This window comes from Mus caroli, unplaced genomic scaffold (assembly GCF_978045245.1).
Source record: "Mus caroli unplaced genomic scaffold, Mus_caroli_1 scaffold_14, whole genome shotgun sequence".
NCBI lineage: Eukaryota > Metazoa > Chordata > Mammalia > Rodentia > Muridae > Mus > Mus caroli.
In genome coordinates this window covers 46,288,961-46,304,551 of record NW_028227269.1, presented here as the reverse complement: position 1 = coordinate 46,304,551, position 15,591 = coordinate 46,288,961, and the positions used below count along the sequence as shown (strand labels likewise).

At 37.7% G+C, this 15,591-nt stretch overlaps 1 pseudogene; it reads left to right on the top strand.

The window, feature by feature from the left end:
• The first annotated feature begins 6,056 nt into the window (after positions 1–6,056).
• LOC110307351 (NHP2-like protein 1 pseudogene) lies at positions 6,057–6,596 on the top strand (annotated as a pseudogene).
• Positions 6,597–15,591: the final 8,995 nt, after the last annotated feature.

Sequence of the window (15,591 nt, the reverse complement as noted above, 5' to 3'; positions counted from 1 at the left end):
GCCCTCTTCTGGTGTGTCTGAAGACAGCTACAGTGTACTTACATATTATTAATAAATAAATAAACAAAACAAAACAGAACAAAAACAAAAACAAAAAAACAAAACAAAACCCTGACTCTTCTTCTCTCTGAGGCCATCATTTGGCAATAACACCTCAGCCAGGAGTGATAGATACTTCATGTCCACTGCTCTTCTCCATGTTGGAACTATTGTTATTTGTGTCTAGTAGAGGTGTTGTTGCCCTGTTATTAGGTTAATCAATTTTAACTTCTTTTGTATTTATATATCAGAAAGCTTATACTGCTGTGTTTTTCCATATGCCTTTTTCAAAAGTGTCTTTAGTTTCACCTTGCCCTCCTCTATTCCTCCTCCCTTTCCTGGCTATCCCTTACTTCACTCAGTCTTTCCTGATCCATTATTTTCTGGCTTCCCTTTTATATAACAGTATTGTATCTTATCTCCCTTGAAATAGCCCTCTATGGACAGATACTATTTTCTGTTTTTATGTTTCTAAATGAAAGACATCTGTCTAAAGATTTAAAACTAAAATTCACAAATTAGGAAAAAAAAACCTGTGGACATTTCTCTTTCTGGATATTGGTTATCTCACTCTGAATTAGTTTCCAGATCAATATATTTATATATGAGCTTCATAAATATATTTTTGTCGACAGATAAGAAATGTTCCATTGTGTATAGAACTACATTTCCACTGGTCAGTCACCATTTGATGAACATCTAGGCTGTTTCTCTTTCCTGGCTATTAACTGATCTATAATGCCTCTGCAGTAGGATGTAGTGTGATTTGGATACATACACAAGAATGGTATAGCTGAATCTTGTAGGTAAATCAGTGTGTAGATTTCTGAGGAATGTTCAGACTGATTTTCATACTGGTGGTGCTAATTTGTACTCCCACCAGCAATGAGTAGGTGTTTTTCTTTTCCACATCAATATGACAATTTATCATTTGCTCTCATTATAGTCATCCTGACTCTAGTAAGATGAAATTTCCATTGGGATGAGGGACTATAATTAAGGAGAGGGAATAATACATATTAAGAAGAGAAGAAGGTATAATTACAGTAAAACTAAAATGTCATACAGAATCATGTTATTAGTTAACTGACTAAAAACTGTAATACACATAAATCTGTGTATAAATATGCACATATAATTTAATTGAAAGTTTTTCATCTGGGACGACAATGCTCCCTCAAAGATCCAAAGACCATGTACCAAAAATTTCAATTCCATGCATGAGAAACCCTGTACTGAATTGAGGTTCAAGTTTGTCCAAGAAACTCCCAAAACACTATTACTGAAGATACTATGCATTTTAGACAGAGCCTGGAGACCCCCGAACTGTAATTTTAAAGCTTCTTTCCTATTAGGTTTTATGGTGCAAGAGGCATCATGCAAGATTCCCAAGGAAGGTAGCAACCAAGAGTTCTAGTAAGTCTAGCCCTGAAAACTTACATACAAATAATATTAATTATATTAAATAATATTAATTAGACAAATAATGTAGTATTTATGTATTTAGAAAAATATACATAATATATACATATTTGTTTGTAATAAGAATTAATGAGAACATCATGAATCTGAGAGAAGGGTCTATGGGAGAGCTTAGATTGGAAAAAAGAAAAGGGGTATGCTATAATTATAGTATAATTTCAAAGCATAAAAATTAATATATCATAAGGTATTTTTTCACATAATACTTCTATTGATTATTTGGAATTTAGAATTTTACATCATGAACACCAGTTACACTTTATTTCCAGTCCTCTCATGTCTGCTTCCTCACCCTTGTAAAGCCCACTCAAAAAACAAAAATGAAGACATGAAGACAAGAAGACAAGAAGGGGAAGGAAGAGGAGAAGAAAGGGGAGGAGGAGGAGGAGGAGGAGGAGAAGGGGAGGATGAGGAACAGGAGGAAGAAGAAGAAGTAGAGACACAAAACAAAAAAATAAATCCAATTGTTGTTACCCATATATTCACTGGAGTATGGTCAAACTACCAGTGACAAGTTCTTTAAAAAAAATTAAGCCTGGGCTATAGAGATGGCTCAGCTGTTAAAGGATAGCCTCACAACCAAAAATCATAAGAAAACTGAGTGTTCCCTATCCACACCCCTACTAGAAGTCATTAGTTATGGAGAAATACACTTCAGTATTCTTGTCACAGTTTTCTCTTCCATGGCTTTCTATCCAGTTTGTTACCTTTTTCCTTTTGGGGAGAGGGGTAGGTAGGGAGTTAAGGATTTTCACAGAAGCCTTCTATAGCCCTGTTTCTCAACTGTGACTATGCAGTCATAAATACCATTACAAAAGACGGTTCCTTTTCATATATAGTCAAAAGGATCATGAATCATGGACCTCCACATGGTTTCTGGCCACAGCATGAACCACAGAGCTCCACGTGATTACAGGCATCAGCATGTTCCATAGATCTCAGCGTGGTCTCTTGTGGTAGGACAGACCACAGATATCAACATGAACCTCTGCCCCAGCAACGACTATGAACACACTTCTAGCAAAAACAACAACATGGCCTCAGATGATGGCACAGGGCAATCACATCAATATGGCCTCAGTGGCAGCATAGACCACAGCATGACCTTCAGTGGTAATACAAGTCACAGACATTAACACAGACTCTGCTACAGTAAGATTCCAAATGCAGACCTGGCCTTCAGTATGGACCACAGGAGTTAACATGGACTTAGGTTGCAGTATAGGTCACTGCCATCAACATGGCCATGGGAGCACATAGAGAAATAGAAACATACATACTCAGGAACAACACACACACACACATACACACGTGCATGCACACAGTACTTATTTAGTGGTCATCATATGTACATGTACTTAGAACAAAGAACTTGGGATTTGAAAATCTATTATGGGGATCATTCCTGGAGAAAATTGATTGGCATTGTCTTTTGATGACAGAAGTTTTCAATTCTAACAAATATTCAGCTTATTTGTTTTCATGTATATGAGCTATAGCAGCATATTTAGATGGAACTTTTCCACATGATCAAAATTAGCTGCAAGAAAGGGTTAAAAAAAGATTGATTGCTGTTCTAATGGAACTTTTATACTTAAAAAAATGACAATATGTTATTTGCTAGATCACTGTCTTGGTAAGTTACCTATTGTTATGTCAAAACCAAAACAAACAAACAAACAACCCCCCCCACATGACCTAAGCAGCTTGCAAAAGAGTTTACTGTGTTGTCAGTGTCAGAGAAATTGAGATAGTGACCATAGTGTCAGAGAACTTGATAGCAAAGCATGCATGCCATTGTAACTGCAGCTCAGAGCTTATAGCAGTATCTGACAGTTCAGAGACAGCTAATTTGAGTGGTATGGAAGTTTTAAGCCTCAAAACCTGACTTCAATGATATACGTCTTCCCATAAAACAATGCCATGTAATATGTCCCAAACGGTTCTATAAACTGGAAACTATGTATTCAAACATAGGATCCTATATGATTACTTTTGTAACAATGGAACATGCCAGCAAACTTGGTAAAGCTGAGAGATTTCAGAGCCCCTGTCACTCAGGCATCCACTTGAGACAGTGAGTAGCTCCCTGTTCCATATCAGATTTTTGGCTTGGAGCACATGAGAAACTAGAAATGTGCCCTCTGGTCACATAGTCAAATTAGAGCTCTCTATGTTAATGAAGTATCTAGATGAGCCTTCAGGGTTTAGACAATAAGAGTTCCTTCTTGGGCATTTCTTGCTGTAATAGGTATTTAATCTCTAGTCCATCCTCAGTAGGTGGTATGTACCCATTTTCCATGATGAACAATTAATAAACAGTTTGGAACCAAGCACTATCTCTTTCATCAAGAGCTGCCGTGGGGAACATGGAAAAAAGCCTTCATCTACAGAGCTGCTCCCCAAGTCTCTCACAGAAGGTCCTTCTGTGCTAAGGAACATCATTGAGGAGCTAAGCTGGAGTTCTTCACCCCACCCCTCAACCCAGGGACTCCTTATCCTCAGCCTTCCCTGCAACACAAAGGCATCTGGATATCCAGATATTTGGGACACCCTGGCCCAGACTCCCCATTGTAGTCCCATGGACCCCAGACCCTTCATTCTTGACTCATCTGTGCGATTTCCAGCAGGTGTCAGAACCTGCTGTCAGGGAACCTCGCCTCCCACATCTTAGGACACATTTTCCCACCCCCCTATGCACTTCCCTCGAGCCCACTAAATGACTGCAAGCCTAGGTTAAATGCAGTCTAGTGTCTCCTTGTTTCTATGGCCCAACATTATTCCCACACACCAGTGGTAGGGCATATAATCTTCACAAGACCAATGGCCTCTCCTCCCAATGATGACTGACTAGGCCAACTTCTGCTATATATGCATCTAGAGACATGAGCTCTGGGGGGGGGGGTGTACTGGTTAGTTCATATTATTGTTCCTCCTATAGGGTTGCAGACCCCTTTAGCTCCTTGGGTACTTTCTCTAGCTCCTTCATTAGGGCCCCTGTGTTCCATCCAATAGATGACAGTGAGCATCCACTTCTGTATTTGCCAGACACTGGCATAGCCTCACAAGAGAGAGCTATATCAGGATCATGTCAGCAAAATCTTTCTGGCATATGCAATAGTGTCTGGGTTTGGTGGAAAGAACCCAGATATCCCTCAACAGAGGAATGGATACAGAAAATGTGGTACATTTATACAATGGAGTACTATTCAACAATTTAAAACAATTAATTCATGAAATACATAGGCAAATGGATGGATCTGGAGAATATCATCCTGAATGAGGTAACCCAATCACAAAAGAATACACATGTTATGCACTCACTGATAAGTGGATATTAGCCCAGAAACTTAGAATACCCAAGATACAATTTGCAAAACACATGAAACTCAAGAAGAAGGAAGACCAAAGTGTGGATACTTCGTTCCTTCTTAGAATGGGGAACAAAATACACATGGAAGGAGTTACAGAGACAAAGTTTGGAGCTGACATGGAAGGAAGGACCATCCAGAGACCGCCCCTCCCGGGGATCCATCCCATATACAACCGCCAAACCTGATTTTTTTTATGACTGTATTAGCTACTTTTCTGTGCTGTGATAAAATATCATGACCAAATATGACTGATGAAAGTTAAGAGTTTATCTTTGCCTTGTGTCTAGAGGAAGAGTCTTTATTGGTAAGAAAGGCATACTAGTAGAAGCATTCCAACAGGCATCTGCAGAAGAAGTTAAGAATTTACATCAAACCTATAAATACCATGCAGAGGGAATAAAGTGCAACTGAGGTGAACATGTAAATTTCAAAGCCTGTTCTCAATGATGTACTTACCTCCAGCAAAGTTCTATAACTGTGTTGTTGTTTTTGTTTATTTTTTATGTTAGAATTATAATACTTCTACCTTATACCCTTCCCCACTCTCAAACTTGTGGCCTCTTTATTCTTAATTATTATTGCACGAATACATGTATTTGTGTGTATATATAGTCCTAAATATAACTCATTGAGTCAATATACTGTTGATTGTGTTTATGTTTTCAGATGTGTCTTTGAAAAGTTCATATGAATACTGCCACCAACTAAGAATAAAATATTTAAATGCCCAAGGTTATAAAATATATTAATCTTACTAACTACCACATTACACTCCCTGATTTCCATAGGTTAATAGCCATAGCATCATACAAAATATAGTATAATTTCTGTTGTAATTTGGTTCCAGTTGTTTGAGTTTTGTTTCAGTGGCCAAAAAGAACATTAGAAGGAAACTGTGTTTTACATATTAAACTGATAGCACATAATTAAATTAAACCAAAATAATTCAAACTGGATTTAAATATTTGGAGCAGTAGTCATGGAAAAGTGCTGTTTACCGGCTTACTTCCTCTGGCATGCTCTAGTACATTCTTATAGAATCAATCCTTGCCTATCAAAATTAAGGCACAATTTATAGTGGTCTGGGTCCTCTTACATCAATTAGCAATAAAGAATTGCCCACCCGGTTGTTGAGTAGTGGCAAGGCCAGCACACACAGCCATGATGGAGGCTGATGTGAATCCAAAAGCCCTTGCAGATGCCCACCTCCCCAAGAAGTTGCTGGACCTTGTTCAGCAGTTACGTAACTACAAGCAGCTTCGGAAAGGAGTCAATGAAGCCACCAAACAGAGGCATCTTTGAGTTCATAATGGCAGCAGATGCTGAGCCCTTGGAGATCATCGTACACCTCTCTGCTGTGTGATGACAAGAATATACCCTAAGAATTTTTGTGCTCCAAGCAGGTTTTAGGACCTGTGATGTTTCCAGGCAAGCCATAGTCTGCTCTGTTACCATCAAAAATGGCTCTCAATGAGAGGAGAGGCCCTTGGTATTGTGAAGATCATATGCCCTAGTAACAGGGAATGCCAGGGCCAGGAAGAGGGAGTGGGTGGGTTGAGGAGCAGGGCTGGGGGAGGATATAAGGAGACTATGGGAATAGCATTTGAAATGTAAATGAAGAAAATACCTAACAAAAAAGGCTCTCAACTAAAGCAGCAGATCCAGTCCATTCAGCAGTCTATTGAAAGATTCTTGGAGTAGGCTGTGGTCTCTGTGGTTTCCTGTCTATTCCCACTCCGTTTGTGTATCATATTGTCTGTTAGCATGTACCATTTTCAGGCAGTTTCTATTATACTATAACACATCTGGGTGGGAGAGTGGGTGGGGAAGCATATGGGGGACTTTTGGGATAGCATTGGAAATGTAAATGAAGTAAATACCTAATTTAAAAAATGAAATGAGCCGGGCAGTGGTGGCACACTCCTTTAATCCCAGCACTTGGGAGGCAGAGGCAGGTAGATTTCTGAGTTTGAGACCAGCCTGCTCTACAGAGTGAGTTCCAGGACAGCCAGGGCTAATCAGAGAAACCCTGTCTCAAAAAACCTAAAAAAGAAAGAAAGAAAGAAAGAAAGAAAGAAAGAAAGAAAGAAAGAAAGAAAGAAAGAAAGAAAGAAAGAAAGAAAGAAAGAAAGGATAGCTAATACAGGTGAAAGGCAGAATGTCACCATTTAACAACAGAAAGAACCAGGAGAAAACTTAAGCCAGGGGCAGTGTATACTTTCATCTGCAAACTTATTCCATTGTGCAGGGTAGGATGACAGCAACACTGGTCCCTTGTGCCTTTGATATAAGATCTCCATAAATGTTGCCATCACTGAGGAACTTTCTTTGAGTAGCAGTCTCTCTCACTCCTTATCATTTGAAGAAATTTGAGGTTAGGCCTATGTCCCGGTGCCATTTATTGATGTCCTGTGTGTTTTTGATGTATGTAACCTGATATTCTCCCCTACCTGAGACAGTATCAGTTCAAAGGGATTCTGTGAAGATTGTGGCTATTTGGCTGGAACTTACAGCAGAGACAATTCTAGCAGGAAACATCCTCTCTTTGGTAAATAGGGCTATCTTGTGGATCCCTTTGATGTCTTTGTTGGGAGCCCTCATCTTGTCCTTCTCACAGCTTTGGTCAGGGTTATACTCCCTCACATGAAGGAAGTGATAACATGTTCATTATTGAGCATGCTAATATGTTCATATTTCATTTTAAAAAATAAATAAAAACCATAAAAAGAGTTGCCCCACCAATATGCCCATACATCAATCTGTTGGATGCAGTTTCTCAACAGAGTCCATCTTCCCAGATGCATATGTTTGTGTCAAGTTTACAAAAACTAACAGAAGGAACAGTGGGCTTTTAGTTTGTTTTTTGTTTTTCTGTTTTTTGGGTTTTTTTTTTTTTTTTGGTTTTGGTTTTGTTTTGTTTTTACCTGTGCTGTGTATCAAACTGTGTATCAAACTGAGGGACTTGTTCCTTCCAGGCACACACAGGGGTAGTAGAGAATTAATTCCTTTATGCTGTCCTCAGACCTCCACATGTGTACTGTGGTATGCATGTGTGTATGGGTACAAGTATACTCACATGCACACACACATACACACTAAATATTTAAATAAATAAATAAATAAATAAATAAATAAATAAATAAATGGAATAAAAAGTGGACAGGAATAATTCACTTTGGCTTGGACTTCTAGATGGGATATGATTGAGAAGGCATGGCATTCAGGTAGCAGAGAAATCTCATCTGTAAACATAGTAAACATAGTAAACAGAAAGAACAGGAAGTGAGGAGAAGATACAAATCTTCAAAGCCCACTGTGGTAGTTAAGGTTTTAATACTGTGAAGAGACTCAATGACCAAGGCAACTCTTATAAAGGAAAACATTTAATTGGGACTTACAGTTTCAGAGGTAAACCCTTTGTAGTCCATTATAGTCACGGTGGGAACCATACAAGGGAGACATGGAGCTACAGAAGCAGTGGAGAGTTCTATGTCCAGATCAGCAGGGGGAAAGAAGTTAACTGAGACACACTACCTCCCACAAGGTCATGCCTACCCCATCAAGTCCATGTCTTCAAAAAGTGTCACTACTTATGTACCTAAGGAGGGCCATTCATTTTCTTTCAAACCACCGCATTCTACTCCCTGCCTCCCATAGGCTTGTAGTCATATCATAGTACAGAAATCCATTAAGAACAACTATTTTTATTATTGATTATTTTATTTATTTACATTTCAAATGTTATCCCTGTTCCCAGTTTCCCCTCTGAAAACCTCCTACCCCCTGCCTTCCCCTGCTTCCCTCTTCCCTTCTTCTGCTTCTATGAGGTAGCTCACCCACCCACCCACTCCCTCCTCACCCTCCTAGCATTATCCTACATTGGGGCATCAAGTCTCCACAGGACTTAGATCCTCCCCTCCCACTGATGCCAGATAAGGCCACCCTTTGTTACATAAGCAGCAAGAGTCATAGGCCCCTCCATGTGTAATCTTTGGGTGGTAGTTCAGTCTCTGAAAACTCTGGGGGACCTGGTTCCTTAATAATGATCTTCTTTCTATGAGGTTGCAAAACCCTTCAACTTCTTCAGTCCTTCCCCAGCTCCTCCATTGAAGTCCCCATGCTCAGTCTGATAGTTATCTGCAATTATCCACATCTTCTTACTCTGGCTCTGGAAGAGCCTCTCAGGGGACAGCCATACCAGGCTCCTATCAACAAGCACTTCTTGGCATCAGCAAGACCAACTTTAAAAGTCTCCATAGTTTATAACAATCTTAACACAGTAGAAGTCCAAAGTCTCTTTAGAGACTCATGGCAGGCTCTTAATTGTAATCTCTTCTAAAATCAAAATGAAAAGGCAGATGACATAGTTATAACTTATAATATACATGATATACATTACCAATTCAAAAGGTAGGAAGTGAACATAGTAAGAAAATATTGGCCAAAGCAAGACAGGAAACCAGATAGGAAAATCTAGCTTCTGGATCTGTATGCCTGATATCAATGCATTTGTCATGTCTCCAACTTCTTTCAGCTTTGTTGACAATACACGTCCCTCAGATTGGTTCCAGTTCCTATTAGTAGCTCTCCTTGACAGATATCTCATGTCTCTGATATCTGAACATCTTGGGGTCTTCAAGGCAATTCACACTTGACCTTCTTGGCTTCATACAATTGCTTCTTTGAGTCTGCATGCAGGAACAGCCTAGCCACACACCTAACCTCAGCATTCTTCCTTAGTCTCAGAAGGAGATTCTTTAGTTTATTTTTTTTTTCTATCCTTTACTCTAAAATCATAACAATGTGGCTGAAGCTGCCAATTTTTTGCTGTTTGCTGAGGTTTGACTATGAATCTCCATTCAATTGCATTTTCACCAGATATTTTTGAATGGTTTCCTTCACACCCTAAGCTTGGCTGTCCTGAAACTTGCTCTGTAGACCAGGTTGGCCTTAAACTGCTTTGTTTTCATTCCAGATATTTGTTTGTTCCATCTCTGGAATGGTGGGGTTTTAGGCATGTACCACCAAGCCTAACCCAGATCTGTTCTTTAACTCCTTTTTACTCTCAGTAAGTAAGCTTACTTGGTTGGGCTCCTGCCCTGAGGTCACCACTCTCTCTTCTATTTTATAATCTGTTTACTCCCTGAACACATGATTTAGCTCCAGTCTAATTCCTGGGGTTTCTTTTCTCCTCCATCTGAACATTTATTTTTATTACTTTTACTTGCTCAGTTTGTTCTTTTTCATTATAGATCTTCATATAGGTGAGCGCTAATAACTACAATACAGAGTCAATGTGGGCTTGTTTTGCGATTTCCTCTGCCAACGGAATTAATCAAAACTTTTCCACTTTAGCCTCAGAGTGACTCTTACGACAAAGGCAAAAAGCAGCTACATTTTTTTTATCAAAATATTACAAGAACAATCTCTAGGCAATGTAGTAAAATTCTCCTCCTTGAGAACCTCTTAAGAAGATCACCACAGTTGATATCACTTGCAGCATCACTACCTTCCACACTCCTACTAGTATGGCCCATTAAGCATGGCTTAAAGCATTTTCTTGCTTTTTTAATCTAAAGTCAAAATTCCACCAAACAAATACAGGGTCTGCCCTATAATAATACATCAGGATCAGCAAGCAGAAGGAAATGAACTGAGAAATACCCTTCAACAAGGCCATACCTCCTAATAGTGCCAATCCCTATGAGCCTACTGGGGAGAGGGGAGGAAGGCCATTTTTTTTAATTGGATATTTTATTTATTTATATTTCAAATAGTATTCCTTTTCCCAATTTCCACCCCCGAAGAAATCCAATATTCCCTTCCCCCTGCTTCTATGAGAGTGTGCCCCCACCTATCCATTCCCACCTCTCTGCCCTCTCATTCCCCTATACTATGGCATCCAGCCTTCACAGGAGCAAAGGCCTCTTCTCCCACTGATGTCCTACCAGGCCATCCTCTGTTAACATAGACAGCTGGAGCCATGAGCCCCTCCGTGTGTATGCTTTTGTTGGTGGTTTTGTCCCTGAGAGTTCTGGTTGGTTGATTTGGTGTTCTTCCTATGGGGTTGCAAACCCGTCCAGCTCCTCCAGTCCTTTCTCTAACACTTTTATCGCGGATCCTGTGATCAGTTCAATGGTTGGCTGTGAGCTTCCACCTCTGTCTATGTCAGGCTGTGACAGAGTCTCTCAGGAGACAGTTATATCAGGCTCCTGTTCATCATGCAATTCTTGGCATCCACACTAGTGTCTGTGTTTGGTGTCTGTATATGGGATGGGTTCCCAGGTGGGGCAGTCTCTTGATGGCCTTTCCTTCAGTCTCTGATCCATACTTTATCTCCATATTTCTGCCCGTGAGTATTTTGTTACTGTTTCTAAAAAGGACTGAAGGACCCACACTTTGGTCTTCCTTCTTCTTGAGCTTCATATGGTCTGTGAATTGTGTCTTGTGTACTCTGAGCTTTTGGGCTAATATCCACATATCAGTTAGTATATACCATATGTGTTCTTTTGTGATTGGGTTACATAACTCAGGAGGATATTTTCTAGTTCGATTCATTTGCCTAAGAATTTCATGAATTCATTCTTTTAATAGATGCTTAGTACCCCATTGTGTAAATATACCACATTGTCTGTATTCATTCCTCTGTTGAAGAACATGTGGGTTCTTTCCAGCTTTTAGGTATTATAAATAAGGTTGCTATAAACAAACAAACAAACAAACAAAAAACAACAGGATAGTGAGAACTATTCTCAATAATAAAAGAACATCTAGGGGAATCACCATCCCTGACCTCAAGCTGTACTACAGAGCAATTGTGATAAAAACTGCATGGTACTGGTACAGCGACAGACAGGTAGATCAATGGAATAGAATTGAAGACTCAGAAATGAACCCACACACCTATGATCTTTGACAAAGGAACTAAAACCATCCAGTGGAAAAAAGGCAATTTTCTTTCAAACTGACATACCCACCTCGAGTGATGCCCTTTCTTTTACCAGACTTCACCTATTAAAGAATCTTTAATTTTCCCAAAAAATACCACCTTGCATTTACAGTCTTTTACACCCTTTTCTTTTGCTTTTTATAGACTTTTCCTGCCTTTTCAAACATTAGATCATTAAATATGGTTCATTTTCTACATAACTTTTATGGTACTCCTATTTATTAGATATTTTCTTTATTTACATTTCAAATGCTATCCCGCAAGTTTCCTATACCCTCCCCTCACCCTGCTCCCCTACCCACCCACTCTCACTTCTTGGTCCTGGCATTCCCCTACACTGGGGCATATGAAGTTCACAAGACCAAGGGCCTCTCTTCCCATCTTCTGCTACATAGGCAGCTAGAGACACCAGCTTTGGGGGGTACTGGTCAGTTCATATTTTTGTTCCACCTATAGGGTTGCAGACCCCTTCAGCTCCTTGGGTACTTTAGCTCCTCCATTGGTGGCCCTGTATTCCATCCTATAGATGACTATTAGCATCCACCTCTGTATTTTCCAGGCACTGGCATAGCCTCACATGAGACAGCTATATCAGGGTCTTTTCAGCAAAATATTTCTGTCATATGTAATAGTGTCTGGGTTGGGTGGCTGATTATGGGATGGAACCCCGGGTGGGGTAGCCTCTGGATGGTCCATCTTTTCGTCTTAGTTCCAAACTTTGTCTCTGTACCCAGAAGATGTTCCAACTGGTAATGAGGACACATGCTCCACTATGTTCATAGCAGCCTTATGTATAATAGCCAGAAGCCAGAAAGAACCCAGATGTCCCTCAACAGAGTAATGGATACAGAAAATGTGGTACATTTACACAATGGAGTATTATTCAGCTATTAAAAACAAAGAATTTACTAAATTCTTGGGCAAATGGATGTATCTGGAGGAAATCATCCTTAGTGAGTTAACCCAATCACAAAAGAAGTCACTAGATATGCACTCACTGATAAGTGGATATTAGCCCAGAAACTTAGAATACCCAAGATACAATTTGTAAAACCCAAGAAAATCAAGAAGGAAGGCATATGTGTGGATAAGTCATTCCTACTTAGAATAGGGAACAAAATACCCATGTAAGGAGTTACAGAGACAAAGTTTGGACCGATTGGGTTTTATGAAGGAAGAAAATTAACTACTCTACAACCGATAACTCAATTATGCTGTTTTTTGCCATTAAATTATGTCTAATTAAGTGATCAATTTTATCTACTATACAATTGCAAGTTGTTCAATTTTCAACTTTTATCATTGCTTACACCATACATGCAAAACATTATAGTGCATTTAAACAAGATAATTTTAAAGTTTCCAAATATTACCTGAATGATTATTTGGTTCTTATCAAGTCATATAAAATTAAATATAGTTGAGTAATTGATCACTGCTGTTTCCAAAAACATTTAAATGCATGCATAGAAGTAGGATGTTACATTTTAAACTATTTAATGCCAATAAAATTCATTTTATTTAGTGTTAAAAGCAACACAACATTGTATTTTACTGTTCTATTAATTTTATACAGTAATATCAATGATTATAAATTAATCTTGAATATGGATTATTCATGAAATAAAATTTGAACTTCATGTTGAGCTAAGGAAACAAAACTTTAAATTAAATACTTAAACTACCAAAAGAAATGACAAATAATTCAATCATTCCATCATCTAAATGAGTATTTAAATTTAGTTGGAAAGAACTTCAAATGCACTTATTGTCTGTCTATAGTAGAAGTTTGACAGCAAGAGTGTAATAGGAACTTTTGTTGCAGCTGAATAATTTTGGGAAAAATCAACAAAACAAAACAAAACAATAGAAAGAACAAGAAAAATAGCCTTAAGTATACACTGCTTAAAAATGTTCACACTTCATTATTTTTCAAAGCCAAGCTTAAAATCTATTATATATATATATATATATATATATATATGTATATATATGTATATATGTATATATATGTATATATATAAATATAAATATAAATATATAATTATACTAGTCTATCACATTACAAAAAGGACTCTACAGAATCCTATTATTTGTCCCTGTTTGCAGAAAAAGAAATTGCATTATACCTCATTACCCAGAATTACTCACTTCTACAATAAACATATGTTTTCTCTGTTTTATGACATCAGCACAGGTTTTTTTTTTTTTTTGAGATCTTTTAGAAATATTTTACATTACCCCTTTAAAATTTAATTTTCTCTTGCACAATTATTTAGAGTTCAAAAACAGTACTGTTTTAGTTTGGATGTGTTTCATATTATATCAAAATGGCAATGTAGTTTGAAAATCCATGATGTGTTTAGAATATGCCTTCAATGTCTGTATGGCCTAATTTGTGAAATAATGAATCACAACATATTATGAATAGAAAAGGAATATAAATAATTGGTTACTCTAATAGGCATAGATTAATGAAAGGTAGCCTAAAATATCTAATTATAAATAACACAAATACATTGGTTACAGGAGACAGTGGATAAAGCACTTAAACAAAAATAACCTAGGAAGCAGAGCCTGGCCTTCTTCCTTCCTCACAATTCAAATATCATTAAGATTTAATTTTGGTTTTGCATAGTTTAGTATATCTACTATTAACAAAAATAAGATAGTTGCAAGCCACCTGATGTGAGTACCTAAAACAAATCTGTCCATTTTTATTGACACTCTCATTCTTACATAGTACAAGTTAGTGTGATCAAATGAAACTAATATCCAGTATAATATGCATTAGACATAGTAAATGTATTTGATGCACATAAAATGTAGATAAATGATAAAAGTATCTGTATATTTATCTTGGAGAATATTGTTTCATCTGGGTACTGGAGTCTGTATGAAAGTTGTGGTAAAGAGGAAAGCTAATTCTATATTTTAGTTTAAGTTATAAAGAAGTTCTCTGAGTTTCTTTAGAATTGTAATAAATGTTGGTGTATGTCAGTCTTTAGAAATCCTTAATATGATGCCCTAGGCTAGAAAGCAAGTGGTATTTTCCTAAGCTTAATTCAATATATCTATGAATATACTTGTTGGCCCTCAATTAATTATAGAAATTATTCTTATTCATAAGAAATAAACCGATTCCTTGAAGAAATTCTAGTAGACATCAGACCCCAAACCATTTAAGTTCCAGTTGGAACTTAATGTTCTTTAAGTCTATTATCCAAATAATCATAAGCAACTCCCCTTTGTATACAGGGTTTTGAAAGTAAAAAGGTTGTGTATTGATATCAAGTCTCATAGCATATATTTAGCAAATATTTCTGATCTGTAATGTGCAACTCTATGAGATTTGTTAACAGACTAAGTTCATGCTACCTTAGCAATCAATAACTAGAAGATTTTAGTTTGTCATTTATCCTGCATAGTATCAACCTTCCTAGATCATGTAAATATAATATTTTAGTTCTGTTTTTATGTATTTACTAGCATACTTATCTTGAGATTCACCTATAGTATACCTTGCATATGTATATGTATATGTGCATGTATACGCATATGTATATGTATGTGTAAATGCATATGTATATGCATATGTTCATGTATGGATTGTGTACTTGTGATGTGTATATATGTGTATATATGCATGTGTTTCTCTCTGTGCATTTGTGGTGTTTCTCTCTCTGTGTATGTGTGTGTGTGTGTGTGTGTGTGTGTGTGTGTGAGAGAGAGAGAGAGAGAGAGAGA